We start from the raw sequence: 25,122 nt of genomic DNA on the forward strand, positions 1-25,122 counted from the left end.
TACTAAAATAAATAAATAAGTAAATAACCTTAGAAAAGAAAAACAACAAAAAGAAAAGAAAAGAAAAGAAAAGAAAAGAAAAGAAAAGAAAAGAAAAGAGAAAAGAAAAACAACAGGAAACAAAGGTGAACATCTCCGAGGGTCAAAAAATGGGTTGACAGTGCCCCTTAACGATCTTTTCAATCTGAGAAAGTATTACTCATACCCTCTCTCTCCTCTTACTTGAAAAGTTTCCTCAGATGGAAGAAGAGGAGGAAGAGGAAGTTCCCACCCTTCCCAACCCCCCTGGCCTCTCCATTCTCCGTTTGCTAAATTCTGATCACGGAGAAGGAGGAGCCCAAAGAGAAACAGCAGCCATTCTCGGATGGAGGCAGTGCCATTAAGGAACGAAAGACAAATCACACAGAATGAAAAGTCTCTATTGTTTACAGCCCTAAAAAAGTATTCAACCAGCAGGACACCTAGCATGACAGTTTCAACAGAGTATTAATGAGAAGAAAAATCTAAAAATAAAAAACTAGGAAGAGCAGGAAATGGCCTGATGTCCAGGGAGAGTGCATGGCAAGGGCGCCTCCCAGGGGGTATGCCACATTCCTGCAAAGCAGGTGTCTTGCTATTTAGGTCGCAGAATTAGAGTGGCCTCCTCAGTGACCTCCCAGCTGGGCTCGGAATTTGTTATCAAAAGGCCAACAGGGCGGCTCCCTTTCAGGCCAGATGAGGCATTTGCTCTAGAACCAGGGCTGGCTGTGGCTGCCAGATGGAGGTTGGTGCCATTTTAAAGAGCATCCATGAGACTGTGATTTATAAGCAACATGTATTTCGGGGGCACCAGGGTGGCTCAGTGACTTGGCTCAGGGCGTGATACTGGGATCCAGTCCTGCATCGAGCTCCCACAGGGTACCCGCTTCTCCCTCTGCCTGTGTCTGTGCCTCTCTCTGTGTCTCTCATGAATAAATAAATAAAATCCTAAAAGAAAAAAGAAAAAGGAAAGAAATACATATCTGGTCCTTGTCCTCATTTCTGGCACAGAACTCCTAAATCCATTGGAATTTTGGAAGTGATGAGGGCATAAAGGTGTCTTTGTTATGTTAACGAGGTGAATTTTGGATCACCCCTAAGAATGGGGGCTGGTTGCTGGGGAGCCAACCTTGTGGTAAGAGGGTGGGAAATTTCAGCCCCAACCTCTGACCTCTGGGGACGGGAGGGGGCCGGGAGGCCAATGATTTCATCAATCATGCCTATGTAATGAAGCCTCCATAAAAACCCAAAAGGACAGCCTTCAGAGAGCTTCCTGGTTGGTGGACACACAGATCTGGAAAGGGGATCCAGAAGCTCCAGGCCCTTTCCCCATACTTCGCCTTATGCCTCCCTTCTATCTGGCTGTTCCTGAGTGATATCCTCTTATAATAAACTAGTAGTCTAGTAAGTAAAATGTTCCTCTGAGCTCTCGGAGCTGCTCTAGCAAATGAATCAAACCCAAGGAGGGAGCTGTTCCCACCTCTGGTTGGTCAGAAGCACAGGTAACCACCTGGACTTGTGACTGGCATCTGAAGAGTATGGGTGTGGGCATGGGAGTGGCGGGGGGCGTCTAGTGGGACACAGCCCTCAACCTGTGCGATTGGATGCCACCTCAAGGTAGACAGTGTCCGAATTGAGTTGAATTGTTCAACACCCAGTTGGTGTCTCAGAATTGGTGTGGGGCGAAATCCTCCACACACATGTTGGAATTGGGTCCAGAGTCGTTAGTTTCAAACAGAGAACAACGTGATACTTGTTTTAGGAACAAGAGTGCTAATAAATTCCTACAGATACTTTTCTCCCCCACCCACCCAGTTCTATTGATTGATAAAAATCTGATATATTCAGGGTGTAGGACATGATGAATTTATATAGATAGATCTGGTGAAATGATTCTTACAATCAAGCTTATTAACATAACAATCATTATCCTTTTTTCTGTGTGTCTGGTGAGGACACTTAAGATCTACTTACTCAAAAAAAAAAAAAAAAGACCTACTTACTCGCTTAGCAAATTTCAAGTATACAATACAGTATTACTAACTCTAGTCACCATGCTCTCTATATTAGAACCCCAGGACTTACTTCTCTTAAATCAAAAGAGTGTACCCTTGACCAACATCTCCCCATTTCGCCCACACCCCCTAGTCCCTGGTAACCAACAGACTAATAGCCTTCTGGGTTAAATTGTGTCCTGCCCCCCTAAATTCCTATATTGAAGGGCTCTCAGTACCTGAGAATGTGACTCTATTTGGAGGTAGGGCCTTTAGGAAGGTAATTAAATTAAAATAAGGCTCTTAAGGGTGAGTCCTAATCCGGTCTGACTGGTATCTGCTTACCTAGAGATTAGGAGGGGTGTGTGACTGGCTCAGTTGGTAGAGAATGTGACTCTTGATGTTGGGGTCCTGAGTTCAGGCCCCAGATTGGGCATAGAGCTTACTTTAAAAAAACAAAAATCATGCCTTCAGCTCAGGGCATGATCCTGGGGTCCCAGGATCCAGTCTTGCATTGGGCTCTCCACAGGGAGCCTGCTTCTCCCTCTGCCTATGTCTCTATCTCTCTCTCTGTGTCTCTCATGCATAAATAAATAAAATCTTAAAAAAAAAAAATCTGAGGATACACTCAAATAGGTGCACTCGGAGGAAAGACTATACATAGACACAGCAAAGAAGGCAGCCACTCACAAACCAAGGAGACAGAACTCAGGAGAAGAAGCCAAATCTGTCAGTAGCTTGACCTTGGACTTCAGCCTCTGCCACTGTTGGAAAGTCAATGGTGGGCGATGAGGACACTGTCTCTGTGGTACTCTGATACAGCAGCTCCAGCGGCCCAATACAAAGAGCCTCTATTTTGCTTTGAGTCTCTAGAGGTTGATACACAGAACCACACTTTACAGAGATCCCATGACCGGATCAGGGACTGCAGAGATCTGAAGTCTGACCATTAAAAAACAAACCACACACACACACACACACACACACACACACACACACACACAGAGCAAAGTTCATATGGATTATGAAATCTAACCAACAGCTACCTGTTTACTCTTAAATACCTGAGGACAACTTTTCTTTGAACCACCTGCTGCAGAGCATTGCATCCTCCTGCTTCCTTCTGGGGACAGAGCTGGCCAAAGGCAGCCTGTGAGAGTCACCTGGAAGGCCCCAGCCTACTGGTTGTCCTCACGCAACAATGTGTTGGCTTTACTTCTACCTGTATGCTAGAGGCAGGAAAATATCACACCTTATTTCAAGTAATCTCTGTTAAAATCCCTCCCTCACCTTCAGAAGATGTTAAGAATCCAACAGGAAATCGGAAACTCGGTTAGCTAGAAATATCCAAATTGTCTCATTCCGAGTGAATTTGCCAAACAACTTCAAAGAAAGATAATAATGAAAGATAAGCCTTCCAACACCAGAGTATCTCTCTTTCCAAATGCTTCTACCAAATCTAAGAAAATAGACATTACCAAGGGCAAAAAAAAAAAAAAAAAAAAAAAAAATCTCCTTTGTAAAAATAAAGCTTTAATTATAGTCTGTTCTTGTGAATAACTCCTCAAGTATATCCTTCTCGAGAACCGGTTTCTTGTACCAGTCGACTCATCGCCGTCGCTGACTGCAGTGGAAAGTTACATTCCCCTATGAAACACAATCTTGTTGATACTAACACCTATTGAGGTTTGCATCAAATTGCTACGTGATGTGGCGTAATTAGGGACAGGTCGGGGGAATGATTACAAAGGATGCAGAGGACACCAGTCCCAAAGAGGTAAATAATGAAAAGATCATAAGTTGCTTTTGACTTTGGGTCAGGTGCTTACAAATTAGAAAGAGCTCATAGGCCAGGCTTCTTCAAACCTTGCAGAGAAGCATGTACCTGCTTGCCTGGTGCCAGAGTCTTTTTGAAAAGAAACCTGTGCATTTTCTACGTCCGACTTCTGCCAGAGGTTTCCTAAGAGCATCTTGAATCCAAATGACAAAATTAAATGCACACTAACTGCTAGTCCCCACAGCTTCATGCAAATGTGTGGCATTAGGAACTAAAAACAAGAATTATCTGTTACCTGAGAGTCATGCTTTGATATGCATCTAACAGACACCCATTCTATAGACTGAAAGGGCAATGCTCTAAAATGTTATAAAATTGTGTACTTGGATTACTACAAAAATAATTTATAAATAATTCTTATTTAAAATGAATTTTATCTTTTTTTTTCCGGAAAAATTAGCAGAATTTCAAGAGTTGAAAAATTTCTAAAGACTATGTAAGATTCTAGTTTCACTCTTTTGATTCATTTTGGTTATTATTATTAAAACATTAACAACTGTAAGAGGTCTTTAAGAACCTTACTGATACGCATAAAAAAAGAAGCAAATTTACATGCATTTCCAGAATAATACATTAGCTACAGAAGCAGCCCATGCTAAGATATTATTTTTACTTTCTAACTCTTATCAGACAGACCTTAATAAGTCAAGGATGCATATTGTACTCCAGAGCAACTACTAAGGAGGAACACTAAGAGAATAGTAAAGGAATGCAAAATAGACAAATTAGGGGAGGGAAGAAAATAATGAAATAATGAAATAATTTTTTAAAACATAAAAATATATATATCTTTTATATGAATAAATAAATATATGTATATAAAAATAAATATATATATGGGGGGAGGTGAGGAAAGAGTAGGCATTGGAGAAAAACATCCAAATCATAACTGGAAATTTTTTTAAAAGATTTTATTTATTTATTCATGAGAGACACAGAGAGAGAGAGAGGCAGAGACATAGGCAGAGGGAGAAGTATGCTCCCTGCAGGGAGACTAAAGTGACTCCATCCCAGGACTCAGGATTACAACCTGAGCAAAAGAGAGATGCTCAACCACTGAGCCACCCAGGTGTCCCCATAACTGGAAATTTTAATACACTTCTCTCAGCATCATGAATTCACAACTCAGTAAGGCAATAGATGAACAATGCAAATGACAAGTTTAACCCAATTGACTCTTCGTTGTTGTTCAGTGCACCTACAAGGTACAAAATATACATTCTTTTCTGGGCATCTGGCTAGCTCAGTTGGTAGAGTGTGTGACTCTTGATCTCAGGGTTGTGAGTTGAAGTCTCATGCTGGGTATTGAAGTTACTTAAAAATAAAATAATAAAATCATTAAAAAAGAAAAAACAAAAATCCCCCAAAACCCAAACATTCTTTTCCAGTATACATGAAACTAGCTCTTTGTGGAACCATGAAGCAAGTCTGAAAAAAATGTCAAGGGACTGAGACAGTGTTTTCTGATCACATAGTGGAATTATACTGGAAATCAATGACACAAAAGATAACTAGAATATCCCGAAATATTTGTAAACAAAGCAATGAACTTATAAATAATCCACAGGTCAAAGAATAAATGACAATGGACATCAGAATATATCTGGAAGTGAAAGGTAATAAAGATACGACATACCAAAACTTGAAAGATGCAACAAAAGCCACTTGTAGAGGGAAATTTATAGCCTTACAGGCATATATTGGAAAAGACTAAAAATCATGATTTCATATATATATAAATATACAGGGACACTGGGTGGCTTAGTTGTTTAGGTGTATCTGCCTTTGGCTCAGGTCACAATCCTAGGGTTGTGGGATCGAGCCCTACATTGGGCTCTCTGCTCATCAAGGAGTCTGCTTCTCCCTCTCCCTCTGTGCTCTCCCCCACTCTCTCTCAAATAAATAAATAAAATCTTAAAAAGAAAAGAAAAGAAAAGAAATATACAATAGAAAAAAATTAACAGTCTAGTGTTGGCTCTTTAGGAACATTAATAAATCAACTTGGCTGGGTCATGGTGCCCAGATATGTGGTTAGATATTATTCTAAATGCTTCTGTGAGGGTGTTTTTGGATGAGATGAACATTTAAACTGGTGAGCTTTGAATAAGCAGATTGCTCTCCCTAATGTGGTGAGCTTCATCCAATTAGCTGAAGGCCTGAGTAGAACAAAAACAGTGACCTCCTCCAAGCAAGCATAAATGCTGCAACAAAAGGCTTTTTCAGACTTGAACTACACCACTGGGTCTCTCTTGAGACTCCAGCCTGATCCTCTTTGGACTTGAACTGTGACATCGGCTCAACCCTGGGTCTGCAGACTGCCAGCCCACCCTACAGATTTTGGACTTGCCAGTCTCTATAATTGCAGGAGCCAATTCCTTAAAGTAAGTCTCTCTATATATAAATATACGCATCCTGTTGATCTGTTTCCCCGGAGGACTCCCATACCACAGGCAGCTTGGGTGACTTTCATAAGCAGAATGTTGAACAAAAGAAACCAGATACAAATAATGAAAAACGTGTTTCCATTTATATAAAACTACAAGCAAAATTAATCTAAGGTAGCTTATGTATTTATATATATATATTCATATGTATACCATATACTTATATACTCATATTACATATATATAGGAAAGGGAATTTGTTTCATATATCTATATATCTACGTATCTCTGCATCTATCCATCTATCTATCCATCCATCCATATATCTCTTACTTGGTTCTGCTTCTCTGGAGAACTCTGATTTTTTTTTTAATTTTTTTTTATTGGAGTTCAATTTGCCAACATATAGCATATCACCCAGTGCTCGTCCTGTCAAGTGCCCCCCTGAGAACTCTGATTAATACAGATGTCCAGCAAAGACTTTTTAATACTTACCCATTTCCCCTTTGCTCACTATTGTCTGTTCACACTGGCTTCCTGGGTGAACACTCTTTCTGCCAGAGACCTTTGTACCAGCCCCCACGTCTGCCTGGACCTTATCTGGCTCTTTACAGCTTTCAGACCTCAGTTTATTTTTTAATTTTTTAAAAAATATTTTATTTATTTATTTGAGAGAGAAAGAGAAAGAGAGATATTGAGAGAGAGCATGAGCGGGGAAGGGGGCGGGGATGGGCAGAGGGAGAAGAAGAAGCAGAGTCCCTGCTGAGCAGGGAGCCCGATGTGGGACGGGATCCCAGGACCCTAGGGATCATGACTTGAGCCAAAGGCACACACTTAACCGACTGAGCCACCCAGGAGCCCCTGGACCTCAGTTTAAATGTCCCCTCCTCCAAGAGACCTTCTGGGGCCCTACTGGGTACCTGCTGTTACTGTTTATCAGGCTCCTGTTTGGTTTATTCGTGGCAAGAATCACAATCTATCACTAATACACTTCACAAATATCTGTCTCTCCCATGAAAATATACATTCCAGGAGGGCAGAGACATTGCTGTGTTTTCTCCTGGGTCTATGTACACTGCCAGGAGATTTTAATAAGTATCTGTTGGATAAACAACTGAATGAATAAAGAAAGGAATGCCTAATGAATACACCTCAGAGGGCATTAATGTTAGCAATCTGATCTGGAAGGGAATGAGAACTAGAAACCTAAGAAAAAATGTTCTTAATCCCCTAAGTCATATCTTTTCAACTGATACTTTCTCCACGTTATCCTGACCCATCTTCCACTGTCAGGAAGCTCATGCATCCCAGCACTGGCCAGCACTTAGGAACCTACAAGGTTCCACTGTTCCAGGATGCTGTATTTTAGCCAACATCCCCCGTCCTATGGTGCAGCCAGGTCTCAGAGCTGATCTGTCACGAGCGTGGCAATTCCTGAGTGCAAGGCCACAGAAGGAAGGTCACAAAGACATGAGGAGACATGTTTGAGAAGCCAGGAACTTCACAGAGAAGTAAAACTATGCCCTTGTTGAAAGATAAAGTGTATCTAGCTGATCAAAGCATCAGAACGACTAGATAGATGGCCTAGAAAATTCTGGACACAACAACATTCTCTGTTTTGATCTGAGGGGCAACATGGATTTTTTGTTTAGTAACAACCCATCAAGCTGTAGTAACTTTACTATTATTAATTTAATTTAATTTATTTATTTGAGAGAGAGACAGAGATAGCAATTGACATAGCATGACTGGGGAGGAGAGGAGGGAAGCAGGGAGGCCTGATGTGGGGCTTGACCCCAGGATGCTGGGATGGCAACCTGAGCCGAAGTCAGATACTTAACCGACTGAGCCACCCAAGTGCCTCCAAGCTGTACCTTTATAATCTGTGTCCAGGCAATGCTTGTATAGTGTTCAGAAAAGAAACCTGCCAGGACCCATAAAAACTATTTCCTTGTGAAAAGCATTGGAATCAAGTGAGAACCTGGGTCCAGTCCTCACTTCCAGAAGGCTCCCCAGCCCACGTCAGCATAAATCTTTGTCAGGAAGGACTCGTTTTCTCATTTGATAAATATTTATTTGGGCACCTCCTGTGTACCAGGCATAGCTCTGGGAACAAAAATGAAACCAACCTCCCCCGCATGCAGTTCGCAGTCTGCAAGGAAGAGGTAGATGATAAATGATAAATAAAAGCACACAGTGTGTCCTGTGGGGTGAGAAGTGTCCTGGGGGGATGACAGTGTTGTGCATGGGACAGAAGGTACAGAGGAGGGGGTACACCTGAACTAAGACGGCCAGGGACCATCTCCCTGGGGAGGTGACATCTGAGCCACGGCCCAGGGGAGGTAAGGAAGCCAGCAATGGCCTTCTGGGCAAAAACTATGCCAGGAGGAGGGAAGAGTAAGCAGAAAGGCCTGGGGTGGGACCTTGGAGGACACACACAGGCAAGGGAAGGGGGCTGGCCAGCTACCTGGACACAGCAAACTCCAGGGCCGTGAACCCCTGGGGGGGGTGTGGATAAAGGGGATGGAAATCAAAGCTTAGCTGCAAACGTGACTATTGCAAGACAAAACCGCCACTAAATTCCAATTTGATTAATTGATGCATCTAAAGGGTTCAAGACCCTCACAAGCCAGGTCCTATCATTGTCAGGCTGATACCAAAATGGCCATCTAGCTAGTCGGATCCCACCGTCTCTACCAAATCTTCCTCTGTTTGGGTTTAGACAGATAAAAGAAAAACGATGGGGAGCCCGGAAACCTGAGAAACTACCCCAATTCATCATGCACATCCCAACCTGCATTCCGGGGAGAAGTATTGCTTAGGGGAGTCTGGCCTCACAGCGCCCCTGGGTGTCAGGACCCCCTGTGGCCCCAGTGGCATGTGGCTCTCCTGCTGGACCCACTCCCACATCAGCCCTGCTGCATTATTTCAGGACGATGGCACCCGAACCCGCGCCCACACCCTGTTGACACTGTCCTCTGATTGGCTAAAAAAAGATTTGATAAAGCCCAAGGATCAGTGTTTAGGCTGCTGTTCTACCAAATAAAACGCTGGTCAGGAGGTGATTAAGTTCAAGCAGAGGGAGGAAATCCCGTTTTCCCAGCACTAGGATTAGACAGCAAGTCAGTATAATGGGACCACTTGTTCTCTCACACACCCACACAAATCCCTGACCTCTTTTTCCACCCAAGCCACCTTTCTGGGGCCATCCAGATGCCTGCCATTGTTCTACACCAAGATTCAAAGTCTGTAAGAATAGAGCCATTTATCAAGGGCCTGATTTATGCAGCCTTAAAAAGTGAACAGCAGCCAATCATCTGTTATTTGTGTTTTCTGATTCCATGAAAAACAAAACAAAATACAACAAAAACACTTCTTGGCTGAGGCCATCTGTCCCTGACCAGATTTTCCTATAGAACTTCTATGTACTCTGGTGATTAATATGGAGACATCAATCTACAATGACAGGAAAGCCGCGATGGCTTGATTTAACTGGAGCTCCAGGGGAACGTGGGAATCGATCATAGAGCTGTTTCTCTTAAGTGTACACGGGAACATGATGACACAGAGGATGAGGCCCTGGGCTCTGGGCAGTCAGGAGGGGTTCAGTACACAGAAGACCCATGGGCGTCACTCTACACCAACACTGGGCGGTATCATAAATAAATGTTGGTGGCCTTCACTCTGAAATGAGCCAAATCTTTACTTACATAGATTAAACTAAAATTTGACCCCAGTCTGTATATACTAGGACTTCATATGCTGCTCTCAATCCTGCTTTGGTAATGGAGATGGTCTCAAACGAGAAACCTGATCACAGATGGAGGCATAAGAGTGAAGCACCAAGATCTTTAGGTGAAAAATGCTCAGATACTGGCAATTTCATGTGTTTTGACATGATACTAATCGGCCCTCAAGCCGTCCACCACAAGCTTGCAAAGTGCCTATGACTGCCAGGCAAGGCACAACCTAGTTTTCCCACATGCTAAGCTCACTGTCCCTCAGCTGACCCTCTAAGTGATTGTCACAAATTATAAAATAATTGAATAGTTATAAATAAGATTTGGCTTATGACGTGGGCTGAGGTGTCACCCTGAATCACAAGCTTCTCTTAGAGATGTTTCAAAGGGATACTAACCAAGAGAGTAGGTCTGCTATCTTCTGCATGTACTGAGACCGTAAACGCTCCTGTACGATAAGCCTACCAGGTCTCTCTCTTAGGCCGGGGAGGGAGCATGAGGCAGTCTGAAATGAAACAATCATGCCAGCTTTAGAAATGACACAGAGCCTCCAAGAGATGGGGGCACTGGGTCCTCCTGGGTTATATGGTGGGGCCGAGGAGCCCTCTGGCTGCTGAGCCAAGTACAGACCAAGGATATGCACAGCTTCTAGAATAGCAAATAGGTTTAGTAAAATGTCTAGAACACAGAAGAAAACTGTTGTGGGCATTCTCTTCATGAATATGCTGGGCTAGGTTCTGGCTTCCTGGGTCTCCCTTCCCACCAAATATACGTGAGCGGCCCACTGTCATTCTCTGGACAGACACCGATAGAAGGTTCCTGGACGCCGGGTCTTAGGTCGGGGTACAGAGCAAACCAGGTACCGTCCTGCCTTCAAGGATCAGGTGTACAGACTACAACAGTTGCTTATGCCCTGGGCGACCACTGCCCCAGGCAGACATGCATAGGAAAGACTCTCTAGTTTACGCTTGTTTTTTGTTCTGAGGCTGGAGGGCTGGGTGATGGGTGACATCTGCACTCTTAATGCTCTTATTCAGCACGATGAGCAAACGATTATGTTCACAACTGTTGCATAACAGAAAAGGCACCAAAATGTTACAGATCGATTGATAAGATTAGAGGAATTTCTGTCTTGACCCTAGACCTACCTAAAAATAAACAGTCCGATCACTGAATCAGGCAAAGGATATGAACTGTTCCGAGGAAGCAGGACCAGTAAACAAGCATGTGGAAAGATAGCATGATGTTGCAGTTACAGAGTCTGTGAAAGAAGAGGATGTTTCCTGAAGAGGAGCCTCGAGCCCCCTAGAATCTGTCAGCTGAATTTGACTTGGTGGGTGTAAGGTGAGGGCAGGGGCTGAGGCAGAGGCCAGGGGCTCAGATGGCAATGAGGGATGGGCAGCCGGGTGCACAGGGAACAGTAGTATTTAGAGCCAAGACCCTGGGGGCTGCTTCTGAATCCCAGGCCAGCCACCGGCACACACAGAACCTCTCCAGGGCCTCACGGAACAGCAGTGTGCACCTCACAGGGATGCTGGCATCAGCCTAGATGAGGGACCAGAGTGGAGAGGCAGGAGGGGCAGCGGTTAAGCACTCCTGGCTCTGCAGTAGAACAGCTTGGGCTCAATTCCTGCCTCTCCTCCAACTTAGTTGTGCAACACAGAGCCAGTGACTTCCGCTCCGAGTGCTTCAGTTATTACTCCATCCGAACAATGGGCACGATAGCAGCTTTTCTCTCACAGGGTCTGCGTGAGAGTCAGACAAGACCACACATTTCTAAGCATGTACAACAGTGCCTGGCACAGAACACTCTAGAAGCATTTACTTAAGCACACACTTGCTGTGGGGACTGGCATGTAGTAGTAGATGCTGAGTGAAAGGCTGGGGGAAAGTCACCACAGCCATGTTCCTTCTTGGGATGTGCTGGGAGGCAGGGAAAGAGGGTCATCAAAGGGGGAGAGGAATTGCCTAGTTTCTAACCTCTCCAAGGCTCTTGTCTGACCATGAGAGAGAGAGAGAGAGAGAGAGAGAGAGAGAGAAAAGGAACAACTGGGGCATAAGGAATAGTAATTCCTTATGAGGCATAATCCTAGTAATTCCGTGTTCTGATCAAGCTGAGTTTGACCTTTTAGCAAATTACTGACTCTGCTAAGAGTGAACACAACTCATCTACTCATCACAAATTCCAGTGTCTGGGGAATGGGTCCCGAAGGCCAGATTCTGCAGGCAGGCCCGGTCATCTCAGCCACTGTGGAAACCTATGTGGAGAAACAAAAATGCTGAGGTTTGCTCACTCCCAAGAGGCGGCTCCCTTTCCTACCTGAGAGCTGACTTCCCAACTGGCACGCAGGTTCAGACATGCAAGCTCTTTTTCTGGCCGTTGGAATGGCATCACTCCCCAAACCAACAGGTTGCCTGGACCAGATAGGCCTGCAAGCTGGCGTCCTGACAGCTCCAGTGGGATCACGGGTGCTGGACAAGCCATCCCAAGGGTCCAGGGAGCCGGCTGTCAGAAACCAGCTGCCACTCTGCCAAGCCAAGACATGCATGTGATCCAGCCAGGAAAGGGGCCTCCCTGGGGGCCACTGGTGCAGCCATCTGCACATAAACAGGCCCCGCTCCTAAATACGTCTGCATGGAGAGCTCTCACTGAGAGGCAAGAGGTGGACTGAGCCTGGAGGTCACCTGCCCCCGGAGCAGGGAGAGTGGTCACCTGTGTGAAGAACTATCTCTGTGGAGGGCATACTGGTGAGCCAGGCCTTCTGAGCACTTTCCAGCTACAGACTCAGCCTTACCCACAAGGTGGCCATTTCCAACTTCCAGACCAGCAAGTCGAGGCATAGAGAGGGTGAGCACAGAGAGGGTGAGCGAGCTGCCCAAAATCACACTGCGAGTGAGCAGCTGGCACTCTCACTGCTAAGCTCTGACCAATGACCTTCAGATGTGAGTGTCGGGTCTTCCCCTTGGCCAGAGACAGCGAAGAGTTCTTGGTGGGGTAGGTCACTCAAGCTTCATGCAAATGACTGGCTGGTGGTAAGGGAAAGTTGAGGAGAATGCCATCTGTGGCCCCAAGTAACTGCCCAGGAAAGCCCCGGGATAAGAGGGACAGGGTTGGCCCAAGTAGAAAAGTTCTAAGTGACTCGTGAGCACTGCTGTGGTTTCTTCATTACTGGGAGACCCAACCCTGTGCTTGGAGCCACGGAGTTCCTTTTTTTTTTACATGAGCAAACAGGGTGAGAGGGAGAAGACTCTGGGGTTCGATCTTACAACCCTGAGATCACAGTCTGAGCTAAAATCAAGTCAGATATTTAAACATAGAGCCACCCAGAAGCCCTGGCTTTCCTTTCTTTATGCTCTTCCCCAACTCTCCAGCTCACAGGACATGAGTTCCCTTCAGTTCAGATTCAGATTAGTCACGGGGGTAGGAGCAACATCCTGCTGTCTTGCTGGAGGCATAGATGTTTACAATCTCGTAGAAAAAGACTAGAAAAATCCATTTGGATCGAAAGGGTCCAGTACGAACATCTCCTGTAGATGGTGGAACAGGGTGCCTCGTGGTGCCTTCAGCCCCACCTGCAGAGAGGACAGGCCCAGGCCCTGGACGGTCAGGGGCCAGGCCCAGGCCCGCTGCACTACCCTTCCCCTTTGCACAGCAGAGCAAGGAAACTCAGCTGAAGCTCGCCAACTGCACAGGCCCCTAGGTCAACCCACTTGGTGACAGAGTCAACGGGTCTCAGGCATGTTTACTGACCGCTTGTTGGTCTGCACACACACTACCGGATGTGGTTGTCACATCAAGGAGGGAAACAGGAAGTGAGGAGGAAAGGGGGGCGAGGGGGTCAGGCATGGTGGGACAGGCTCCAGACCTGAACAAATTGCCTGGCTAGGCATCACACGGTAGTGTAGTCGTGTACTTGCTGTGTGTTTTGGGGCCAATTACAACCTCTCTGAGCACACTGAGGGGCCACCAGGTGATTTCTAGAGCTCTGTCCTTTCATGATATGAAGGCAGAACCATGCAGCCTGGATTCTGTGGCCAATAGCCACGTGGGGCTATTTCAATGAAAGTTACTTAAACTTAAAATAAGAAATCCAGTTCCTCAGTAGCACCAGCCACATTTTACGTGCTCAATAGCATGTGACAATTTAAAGTTATTAAAGCGAAATGAAACTAAACACGCAGTTTCTAAGTCATATCCACCAGATTTCAAATACTCAGTGGCTCAGTGGCTGCTATACTGAGCAGCACAGATAGGAAACCTTTTCCATCAACACAAAGTTCCGCTGGGCAGTGTCGAGACTGGGCAGATGGTGACATATAGTTCATAGAACATTCTTTAGGTCCCTTCATTAAAAGGAGAATTGAGTGCACGGTCAGAGTCTACTTGAAAGCCACGAGAGTGCTGGTGGTGTTTTCTGTGGGCAATTAGGTCTAGAACAGGAAAGTATTTGTTAAAGACACCTGCAAGGTAAGTTAAAATACCATACTGCCACACCGAGGTGATGGCCAATGGTAAAACATGAGAATACTCCTCTTAAAAGCTGGATCCGAGATAAGGATGCCACCTGGCACCACTGTAAGTAATATTTGAGTGTCATGTGGCCAAGAGAATAAAACACAAGTGTTGTAAAGAAGATGGCAAGACTCACTATTTACAGATGATATGATTTTACATCTGGCAAATGCAATACAATCCACCGAACGCCTCCTAGAAGCTATGAGGTTTTCGTATGGTGGTTGGTCACAGAGTTCATACACAGAAACAACAATTTCCTTTATGTGAAAGTAAAAATCAGAATAATAGGAAAAGCGAGCTCATATTTTAATACATTTCTTAAATTTACATAAAAAATATTTATACCCAAGAATCTACAACCTGAATACCAGCTAAAAGCGATAGGATTTGTATAAAGACAATGAAATGTATTGGCAGCATAAAGATGGCCCAAAGAAGTAGAACGTCATAGAAGCATAATATTCAAAGATGCCAATATTCCCTTAGTATAAACCCAGAGCAACCAAAATACCAACAGGTTTGGTTGTTGCATTTCTTATTTCATTATTTGTAGGGGGTAGAGGACGGTTTGAAAGTGACAGAATGAATGATTCTAAAGTTCATGAAGAATAAGCAAATGATACTGGCCAGGAAAATAATACTGAAAGAATGGCAGAGAATTAGACTCATTAATTGTTAAACGAGGGCTACCAGGTAAGACCACCTCCAGTACAGTAGCATGAAACTGGTTCAGAAATGGACAAAAAGGTTAACAGCAGAGCTCTGATTCTAGTATATCTAGCCATCCAGGTGTATTTCAAATCTATAGGATTTGGAACTCATAGGACACATGCAAAAAAGAAAACCATAAACCTACCTTAGACTCCTTATACCAAAATATCCCATGAATTAAAGGCAAACATCAAAAATAAAATGTAAAAGTACTAGGAAAAAAACATGCTGGGCAGCCGGGGTGGCTCAGCGGTTTAGCGCCTGCCTTCAGCCCAGGGCCTGATCCTGGAGACCTGGCATCGAGTCCCACGTCGGGCTCCCTGCATGGAGCCTGTTTCTCCCTCTGCCTCTCTCTCTCATTCTCTGTGTGTCTCTCATGAGTAAATAAGTAAAAACTAAAAAAAAAAAAAAAAAGTCTTTAAAAAAAAAAAAGAAAGAAAGAAAAAGAAAAAAACATACTCCTATACATCTTGGCCCAGGAAGGGACTCTGTAGGAATGAGACAAACCCAGAAGACTGGAAGGCAAAACTGCTATGTCTCTACTACAAATATAAAGAGTAAACATTTCTTTTTTTAAAAAAGTATTTTATTTATTTATTCATGAGAGACAGAGAGAGAGAGAGACAGGAAGAGAGAGAAGCAGGCTCCATGCAGGGAGCCCAACATGGGACTTGATCCCGGGTCTCCAGGATCAGGCCCTGGGCTGAAGGCTGTGCTAAACCGCTGAGCCACCCAGGCTGCCCAAGAGTAAACATTTCTGTAGGGTAAAAACCACATAGAGTCAAATGGCAAACTGGGGGAAATGTCTGCAATATATGTGATAAAATACCAATTCCTTTAATATACAGGAAACTCTTACAAATTCACTAGTCCAAAAGCTAACCAGAAAAGTAGCAAAAGAGATAAATGATCAATTTACAAGAACAACAAAACAATAACAAATGATCAATAAGCATAAAGATGGTCAGCCTTGATCTAAATCAAAGAAAAACAAATTCAAACAAAAAGACGCTATTTTTCACCTCTGAATGATCTTGGCCAATGATCCAAAAGGATTTATAGTCCCTTTTGTTGGCAAGAATGTGGGGAAAGAGAAAGTTTTATGCAGTGCAGGGGGTAATATATATTAGTATAAACATTTTGGAGAGCAAATTGGCAGTAGCTATCAATATCACTCTGCCCTCTGATCCAGAAATTCTACTCCTAGAAATGTAACTCACATACCTATTTACACAAGTAAACAAAGAGATATGTGTAAGGAACTGCTTCCCGTTTTTATAATGGGGGGAAAAATACCCTAGAAAACAACATGTCTACAACAGGAATTGCTGGCTAAACCTTATTATAATGCAATGTCAGGTAGTCACCAAAAGAAATGCACAGAGATATTGGAAAGATGTCCAAAATATTTTTAAAAAGGCGGGTGGCAAAAGAGTGTGTATAGTATGATACTGTATAAATATATTTAGTTGCATTTATCTCTTCATGTACACAACATGCATGTTTATACAGGCATAGAAATGTATGAAATAGTATATATAAAACTTAACTGAGGCTCTCTCTAAGAAATAGGTTGAGAGAAGAAGATGGGGAGCTTTTAGTAAATGTTTTTATTCATTTTTACAACCAAGTATTACATTTATTTATTTTAAAAGATTTTTTTTAAAGATTTTATTTATTTATTCATGACAGACACAGAGAAAGAGAGAGAGGCAGAGACACAGGCAGAGGGAGAAGCAGGCTCCACGCAGGGAGCCTGATGTGGGACTCGATCCAGGGTCTCCAGGTTCATGCCCCGAGCAGAAGGTGGCGCCAAACCGCTGGGCCATCAGGGCTGCCCTATTTTAAAAGATTTTATTTATGTCTGTGAAAGAGACAGCATAAGAGGGAGGTAGGGGTGTGCAGAGGGAGCCTGACACAGGGCTTGATCCCAGGACTCCATGATCATGACCTGAGCTGAATGCAGGTGCCCAACCAACTGAGCCACCCAGGCAGCCCCGCCCCCAATATTACTTCTAGAATAAATTACTCTTCAAATCAAACAGCAATCTAGACAAATGTAATAACCCACGGTTGGGACTCAGCAAGTGTACTTATTATGAGTTGTGCTCCTCAGAAAGTTCTCCCTAATGCCATTAAATACCACTACACCAGCACACTGTGGACCTAACACAATGGTGTGTCAACTCTTTGCTAAAGCCAACTTATAACGGCAGTGCTCTCTGGCTAGAAAGATAAGGGGTGAGTTATCCTAGACCAAAATCACAGAGATCTGGCCCTAAGACATATGAACCCAGATCCCACAGTGCCAAAGCCCAACCTTCGGTCCCCACTGGTGCTGCCCTATGATGTAATCATCTGGAATTACTGGATTTGGGGACAGAGTGGTGGGTGACATGCTGGTGCGGGGATAACATGAAGTTTTTAAAGACTGGTTCATTTAATTAAAAGCACAGCAGGCCACTGAGTACTAAGCAGACAGCATGCATTTCATTAAGGAAGGTCATCTTTCCTGGCACGGTCTAATGGAAACCAGGGCAGCCTTCATAGATAAGATCACAAGCTGATTTTGCCCTGTTAGGGACAAGATCTGGCAAAGAAATGACCAGCCACCTTCTACCAAGGGTGCTAGAGGCTGGCTGGTGCAATAAATGGAGTTAGCAGATGACAGTAAATTTCTGAAAAGATGTGTATGTCTCCTAAAAGGCATTCTAAGAACAGTGAAAGAGAAGGGAGAGAAAAAGAGAGAAAGGAAAGAAGAGATGGAGGGCAAGAGACAGGGAAAGCCTCCCCAGCAAACATATATTTATTTTTCAACTACAGATTTTTTTTTAACTGTGCCAGGAAGCCTAGGATTTCTTATTAGCAGCATTAATGATCTTATGCTTTAGAGCTAATGGTTTTTATATCCATTATCTTATTTGAGATTTATTTTGATAAAGCATTTAGTTTCTCGTTTTCAGCTTTGTAGCAGAGCTCATTTCATGTTAAAACATGCCTATCTAGAGGCACCTGGGTGGCTCAGTGGTTGAGCGTCTGCTTTTGGCTCAGGTACTGATCCCGGGTTCCTGGGTCCCGCATGGGGCTCTTCGGCCTGTTAATTTCATACACGTGCTCACATGTGTGGGCAACTCCTGGGAAGAAAAGACTTAATATTTAATGGACTTCAAAGAGCAATACTTTCATTTTTATGGGTCTTATTTCTACTGCTGCACTTAATATTTATTAGGTGGCTACTACGTGGCAGGCACTGTCCTAGGCACAGGATAGTGAGCAACACTTTAATATCTGCATTTTAATAATTTTAATGAACTTGCTAACAAGTACCAAACATTTACTTGGAGCCTGGTATTATGGTTACCCCTTTATTTTGTGAAAATTAAGAAAAGAAAACCTCACTAAGATGGGAAGCCAGAAGTGGGGGAGCTAACATCCTACCTCTTGTCAATTGCAGGGAGAGTGGTACCTTGCACAAGCATATTACTCTAACACCCCATAGGAAGAATTTTCTCCCTGCCCAGCAACAGCTCAGCCAATAAGAGACGGTCACAGCCCAGCCAATGAGAGACAATCACTGCCCAGCCAATGAGAGATGGTCAGAGCCCAGCCAATGAGAGACAATCACCGCCCAGCCAATGAGAGACAATCACTGCCCAGCCAAGGAGAGACGATCACAGCCCAGCCAACGAGAATCCACTACACTTGAACTCCCAGTTCAGGGCAATGGATTTTTTTTGTTGTTGTTGTTTACACATCTCTCTCAACATCCTCTCTCTTCTGGAAACTAGCATTCTTCTGTTTTGTTCTCCAGACTTGCCTGTAATTTTTCCATCACTTGCTTGACTGGGATTGCAATTCGGTTATTCCTGACCAACCCATTTTTGCTGGTAAAAGAACTAATGGCTTTATTGTACTCTATTTACTTTTAGTTACCTAGAGACTACTGTTTATTTTTTAAATTGAAGTACACTTGACATGTAATACTGACAGTTTTAAGGTTAACAATTTATATGCTCTCCTCTCATTCTTATTTAGGGAAGGAAAAACTCTTCTTTTACCTTTTAAGGTTTTCCAGCTGGACTAAACATTAAGTTGACATGAGATAGATTAATAGGAGAGGGGAAAAAAAAACCCAAAAACTCATGAAGTTTTATTATGTGTGCACAGAGGCCACATAATGAGATTGAGACCCAAACTAATGACCAAGGCAGACTGTTTTTATACTTGTTAGACAAAGAGACAATAGATCTGTAAGGAATTGACAAGATAAAGAAGATTTCACTTTAGGGGTTTCAATTAGTAAGGAACTCTAATCAGAATTTGGGCTGGGGTAGTAAGTTAGTAAAAAGTAACAGGGTTATTTATATAGCTTTCTTGGCCCTGAATTTATTTCTGGTGATAAGGCTGTCTCTTCACCTCCCGGTACAGGGAGGGTACCTTCCGCAGGGGAGGCTTATTTCCTGCTTTTAGGGGGACAGAGGAGGGTGTGAGGAGTGTCCTTCCTGCACAGGTTGGGTCTTACATAACTTCTGTTTAAAATAATCAGTATGCCAAAGTGGCACATTTTGGAGGTGCCCTGCCCTTGTTCCCCATGGTCACAAACCTGTGAGTTAGGTAGGTACTCTGATTACCCATTTTAAAAACAAAGAGACCAAAGCACAAAAAAGTTACTTGCCCAAGGTCACACAGTCCATTGCTGACAGAGCTGGGATCTGAATTCAGGCTGACTTGGTTTTGGGGCTCCCCCTCCCAGCCCCAACATCTAACACCGTTCACCAGGCACGACTCGAAAGCAAGGTGGGTTATATGCCCATAAAAGAGGGTGAGCACTTAGGGGTATTATGTGCACACAGCCCTGCACATTTCCACCCTCAGCTGAGCCATACAAGTAAGATGAGTAACAAGTAGCTGGGGAAACTGTAATTAGGTGATCCTGCCAAGGTGGCCCCCTGTGGTATCTCATAGAGAAAGTGAAGGAGGAAAATGAAATAAATGAACAAAAATTAAAATGGCAACCCAGGATTGAACATCATCTAATGATATATTCATTGCTGTTAAAACGGGGGCCTTGCTAAAGACTACACACACATTTTGGAATATCTCCTGCCATCAGATACCATCCCAGACACTGCCTCACAGCATCCAGGAAGAGTGAACGCACCACCCCACCCTCCTTTCCCAGATTGAAGATGAGGCTCAGAACCTCAGCCAGAGCCCTGGAGGTGGCCCAATGGTACAGCTTCATTCCAGGCTGCTAGCCCAGCACGCCAGGCTCCATTCTGTCCTCTGCAGAACAGCCCCTCCAGCAAGGGCAGGGAGTCATCCCTCAGCATGCAGCCTTCCTACCTGTCACCCCACCTCACTCACGCCACGGTCTCCGGCTTGCTTACCATGCTGAGGACCAGGTCATTTCCCCCAGCTTGCTCTGCAGAACTGAGATACTCAAAACATGAAGGTTACGAAGTTATCTTGTTGATTAACAGTATTTCCCAATATAGGTCAAGAAGAAATGCTTGACAGAACAGAGTAAATTAGGGTCAAAATGTTAGTCCCCTGCAAATTTACTGACCACTTCAAAGAAATATATAAATTCAGAACCGATTTTTAAAATGAAAGCATTCTTGGGGCACCTGGGTGGCTCAGTGGTTGAGCATCTACCTTCAGCTCAGGTCATGATCCCGGGATCTTGGGATCGAGCCTGCGTCTGTCTCTGCCTATGTCCCTGCTTCTCTCCCGGTCTCTAATGAGTAAATAAATTAAATCTTAAAAAAAAAAAAAAAGAAAACATTCTAGAAATATTGTGTTGGGATAAACAGAGATATTGAGTTGGAAGGCTACACGTTAGATTGAGCTATGCTAGAAAGAGAGCTACAGGTACAAACCAACCCTGATATTGCCGAACATCTGCAAGTATCTTCCAGAGACACTTCATCAACAACCTAGTGAATTTTCTCATGGGTGAAAATGCCCCTGTTTTTAGGGGCTGCAAAGGAGTTTATGAGACTACTGACCCAGACCTGAGGTGGTCTCCATCACTGTCCAAGATCTGCAGCTTAGGCTACAAAGGTGGATGTGTGGGCACGGCCAAAATCTGAGTTCCCAAGAATCCTCACTCCAGCCCAGAACACTTGTCACCACGTAGCCTGAGCAGTAGGGAATTCTGGAACCATCCCAGGACAGGGTCTCCCAGTGAGAGAACACCTCCACTGTGCAGGTCTGGGGACCTATCTGCTTTACTTTTAAAAGTAGTCTATGTAGGGGCGCCTGCGTGGCTCAGTCAAGGGCCCAACTCTTGATTTTGCTCGGGTCACGATCTCAGGGTCCTGAGATCCAGCCCTGCATCGGGTCCTGCGCTGGTATTGTCTCCATCTGTCCCTCTCCCCTACTCTCTCTCAAAAAAATTTTTTTAAAGTAGTCTCAATATCTGAAGCCAGCTCAGAAAACTCCCAACATTTCTAAAACAGTGTTTGTGTCAACTGAGTTCCCTTTGTGTATCTTTATGCTAATCATTTGAATCATAGTCCTACCAAATTGCAAATCTGAGCACAGGGCAGGGGAAGTCACAAACTGGTACCAGGCATGGTTGCAGTAGGAGGACCACTGCTGTAGGTGAACACATGCCCCTGTGTTTCCTGTTCCAAAGGCGGTGGTGTTGCCCAGCAGCAGGGAAGGAGCCGCTCAGGGAGGTGGCTCTCTTACAGCCTTGGTCTTCCAGGGGAAGGGGAGGTGGTGTCTTTCCACTTGAAAGTTTCAACTACTAACTTATCTTTAAATAACTTCTTTTGCAGCACAGGCGTGACTTCTTCCTGCTTGAAAATGCACTGTCTGTGTCGTTGCCTGAATTAAAGACTAAGTCAACCTCCCACAGGGGAGGCTCCCACAGAACATACGCGAGGTTACTCCCCCCTGGTGGCCAGAGCTGGTATGATCAGCAGCGCCCGATGAGCTCTGGGGCAAAGCTCTCTCTGCCTCTCCAACCAGAGGGGGCCCCAGATGCCCTTCTCTTTGTCAGCCCCCTAAGTTAAGCCTGTCCTGGCTGATGACTCTGGCTGTCCTCCTCATTATTTTTCTGCTCTGGGTTCTTTTAGTTGGAGCAGGGGTGGAAGAGGAAAGGACATTTTAAAACAGAATTAAATGAGCAGTATAAACACCAGTAGGCAGGGGGCAGGGAGACCTGTTCTAGTTCTCACCAATATCCAGGGAGCACCCCTGGGGAAACATCATCCCCTCTCTGAGCCTTGATTCCTCCTTGGAGAAATGCAAGGTATGTGCCTGAGGGCCCTTCCTGCCCTGGTTCTGGGAGAGTGCCCACAGTCAGCTGCCCAGTTGCTGTGGAGCCTATGGGCTCCGTTTTGCAAAGGCGGAAGGAAGGCTTCTTCTTCTATAAAATAGGCAAATATAGTATTTATCTTAGAAGGTTGTAAGAAGGGTTAAATAATGTACATACAATACGTGGCACAAATGGGGCCAAATAAATGGGATGCTAATCATTAATTGTACAAGTAATGACTCTATCCTTTAGCATCCAAACTTAAGAGTCAGAGGGGGTACTACTACTGACTTTCCCGGGATGACAGGCATAAATCAGACATGCAAATGGGACATACTGTCACCTTATTCATAAGTAATAACCATCAGAGGATTTGAAAAAGTCCCCAGTAAATAAGAGGCTTAAAAAAAATTCATATACATGTTCTGGCTTTGTGAGGCTGTGTTTGGCAAACCCTCAAATGTTAACTGGACAAAATCGATGCTGGAGTCAGTGAGACGCTCTGGCTACAAACTAGCAGACAGGCCTCCTGCTGACCAGGGCAGGACAGGAGGCAGAGGTATGGGTGTGAAGGAACCAGAATCTATCACCCCCAACATCCCCTTTGACATAAAGGTTATTTTGAGCTGAAGGCAATTATGGGCACAGGCAGGAAAAAATGATCTTCTCCCCCTTTTTCTGCCTAAAGGCAGGACATAAATTCTCCTTCTGCTGGAGAGGACTCCAGACCCGGATCAGCCCAGAGAAGGCACCAGAGGAGTCTGCAAACAACCTTACCCCGTTAGCTTCCTCCCACATAGTTACCTTTCCTGTAGTTTGCTGCCCTGGGAAGCCTGAGATGGCTTTTCTCTGCCCTGTCATTCCTCTGCTGGTATTTGTTCAAGAGGACTTACAAGCCCAGTTACATTTCGCTGAGGTTTCTCCCTTGTGACGTGCACTGCACACACGTCTTCCTCTTGGTCATCTGTCTTTTTGTCAGAGAGTCACAGCTGAAAACCTAGGATGGGTTGAGGTCAAGCTCTGTCTTCTTTACAGGTGGAAGGCTGGAAAGCTGGGTAGAAGAGAACTGGATTCACACTAGAGAAATTCTCTTCTTGGGCAACTTGCTACTTGGAAAAGTCTGATTTGCCACGTGGGGGTGCCCAGGAGCCTGGGGCAAATGGGCTGGGCTCTACTGACTGAACGGTGCAGAGCCAAACGGTGGTGAGAGCCAGAGATGACCTTACAGAGATTATTCAATTCACCTGCTCACTTTAGAGACGAAGCAACTGACATTTGGCTGAATAACTGGCCCAAGGACGTGTTTTTGTGGTTTTTTGTTTGTTTGTTTGTTTTTAATGGATCTCCTAAGCACTATGGTTATATTTACCATAACACACAGAATTTAAAATTTTAATTTTGTGTCTTTGCTGCTAGCCTGTGAGCCCCGTGAAGGGAGGGATGGTGTGTGTCACTCGTTGTGCGTCCCCTCAGGCTGACTTCACCGTGGCTGTGGGGTAGGGTGGTAACTGGCTTCATTCTGCAGCTGAGGACGCCAGGCCTGGGGAGCGGGACAGACTCACCTGGGATCCCGTGGCTGGTCCTGCAACCAGCACAGTGCTCAGAACAGGCACTCAGTAAGTATTTGTTGAATGAATGAATGAATGAATGACCAAGTGAGTGAGTGAGTGAAGCAATGGAGCCAGGATTCCAATCCAGGGCTCCAGTGCCCAGGCCTGCCTTCTGCTTGAGCACAAGAATATCACTAGGGCTGTCACTGATGTACCGCAGGAACTCAGACACATCCGTTAAGTACAAATAAATGGCTGAAAGAAGAATAGAGCTGTAACTCATCTGAACCTCAGTTTCCTGTAGATAAAAATACTTTCTTCACAGAGCTGCCCTGGGGTTTCAATAAGATGTGAAAGATATGAAAAATTCATGTGCATTGCCGCACCGCACACTGCAAGATGATTCCAGCATAGGCTCTGAAGTTGGCTAAAATGAAATCACGGGACCTGCACGCTTCCTGGCTCTGTGACCTGGGACAGGCAGCTTGGCCTCTGCTGGCCCCTGCTTCCACTGTGGAATGGGGATGGTAACAGCACCTACTGCATACAGTTCTCGTAAGAAGATGAAAAGAAGCAGATTACACATAAGGAGGCACTTCATGTTAATGAATGGGAACTACTTTATTATCTTCGAAAAAAAGAAAGTTTTACAAGAGGTATTAAGGTGGGAAGGAAAACAAGCTACTGTTGTGTTGAGTGAAAACAAAAAAACCCCAGACTCGGCTCTCTGAATGAAGTCACATTTTCGCCTCTTCAATCTGAATTCAGGCCAGCCTCAAATACTTGCTCTCTGGTGTTGATTAGGACCTCACATGGGAGTTGCATACTGCACCTGCTGAAATTAGTACCGAAAGGAAAAATACGGACTCTTCCCGATGTAAACGGATCTAGCTTCCCAAGCTCTTCTTTCAGAAACACAGTGGCTAACAGCTTTTGATACGTTAGAAACTCAATAACCTAGCTATAATCCTATGAATGAAGTATTTGATGTTCAGTGGTGCAGTCTCAAACTGCGGAGAATATAACTTATCTTTTCTAGGGTTGAAGCTAAAAAAAAAGTCAGGTTAGAAAATACCGTAATGAACACTTCTGAATGTTAGCT

The 25,122-nt window shown here is 44.4% G+C and overlaps 1 protein-coding gene and 1 long non-coding RNA gene across 4 annotated transcripts in view; one reads left to right on the top strand and one right to left on the bottom strand.

Annotated features, from left to right (window-relative positions):
• RCAN1 (regulator of calcineurin 1) overlaps positions 1 to 25,122 on the bottom strand; it is a 94,140-nt gene that overhangs the window by 60,187 nt on the left and 8,831 nt on the right. The gene's annotated exons all lie outside the window — the stretch shown is intronic.
• Positions 1,115 to 25,078, top strand: LOC111093554. 2 transcript variants are annotated; one of them, XR_005382323.1, is made up of 6 exons: positions 1,115 to 1,153; positions 5,417 to 5,465; positions 18,655 to 19,087; positions 21,989 to 22,122; positions 23,506 to 24,086; positions 24,346 to 25,078. It is a non-coding gene; the product is annotated as an uncharacterized LOC111093554 (long non-coding RNA). The 2 variants fall into 2 exon arrangements; XR_005382322.1 differs by having other exon boundaries at positions 23,506 to 25,078.

The sequence above is a fragment of the Canis lupus genome, chromosome 31 (genome assembly GCF_011100685.1).
Source record: "Canis lupus familiaris isolate Mischka breed German Shepherd chromosome 31, alternate assembly UU_Cfam_GSD_1.0, whole genome shotgun sequence".
Taxonomy (NCBI): domain Eukaryota; kingdom Metazoa; phylum Chordata; class Mammalia; order Carnivora; family Canidae; genus Canis; species Canis lupus.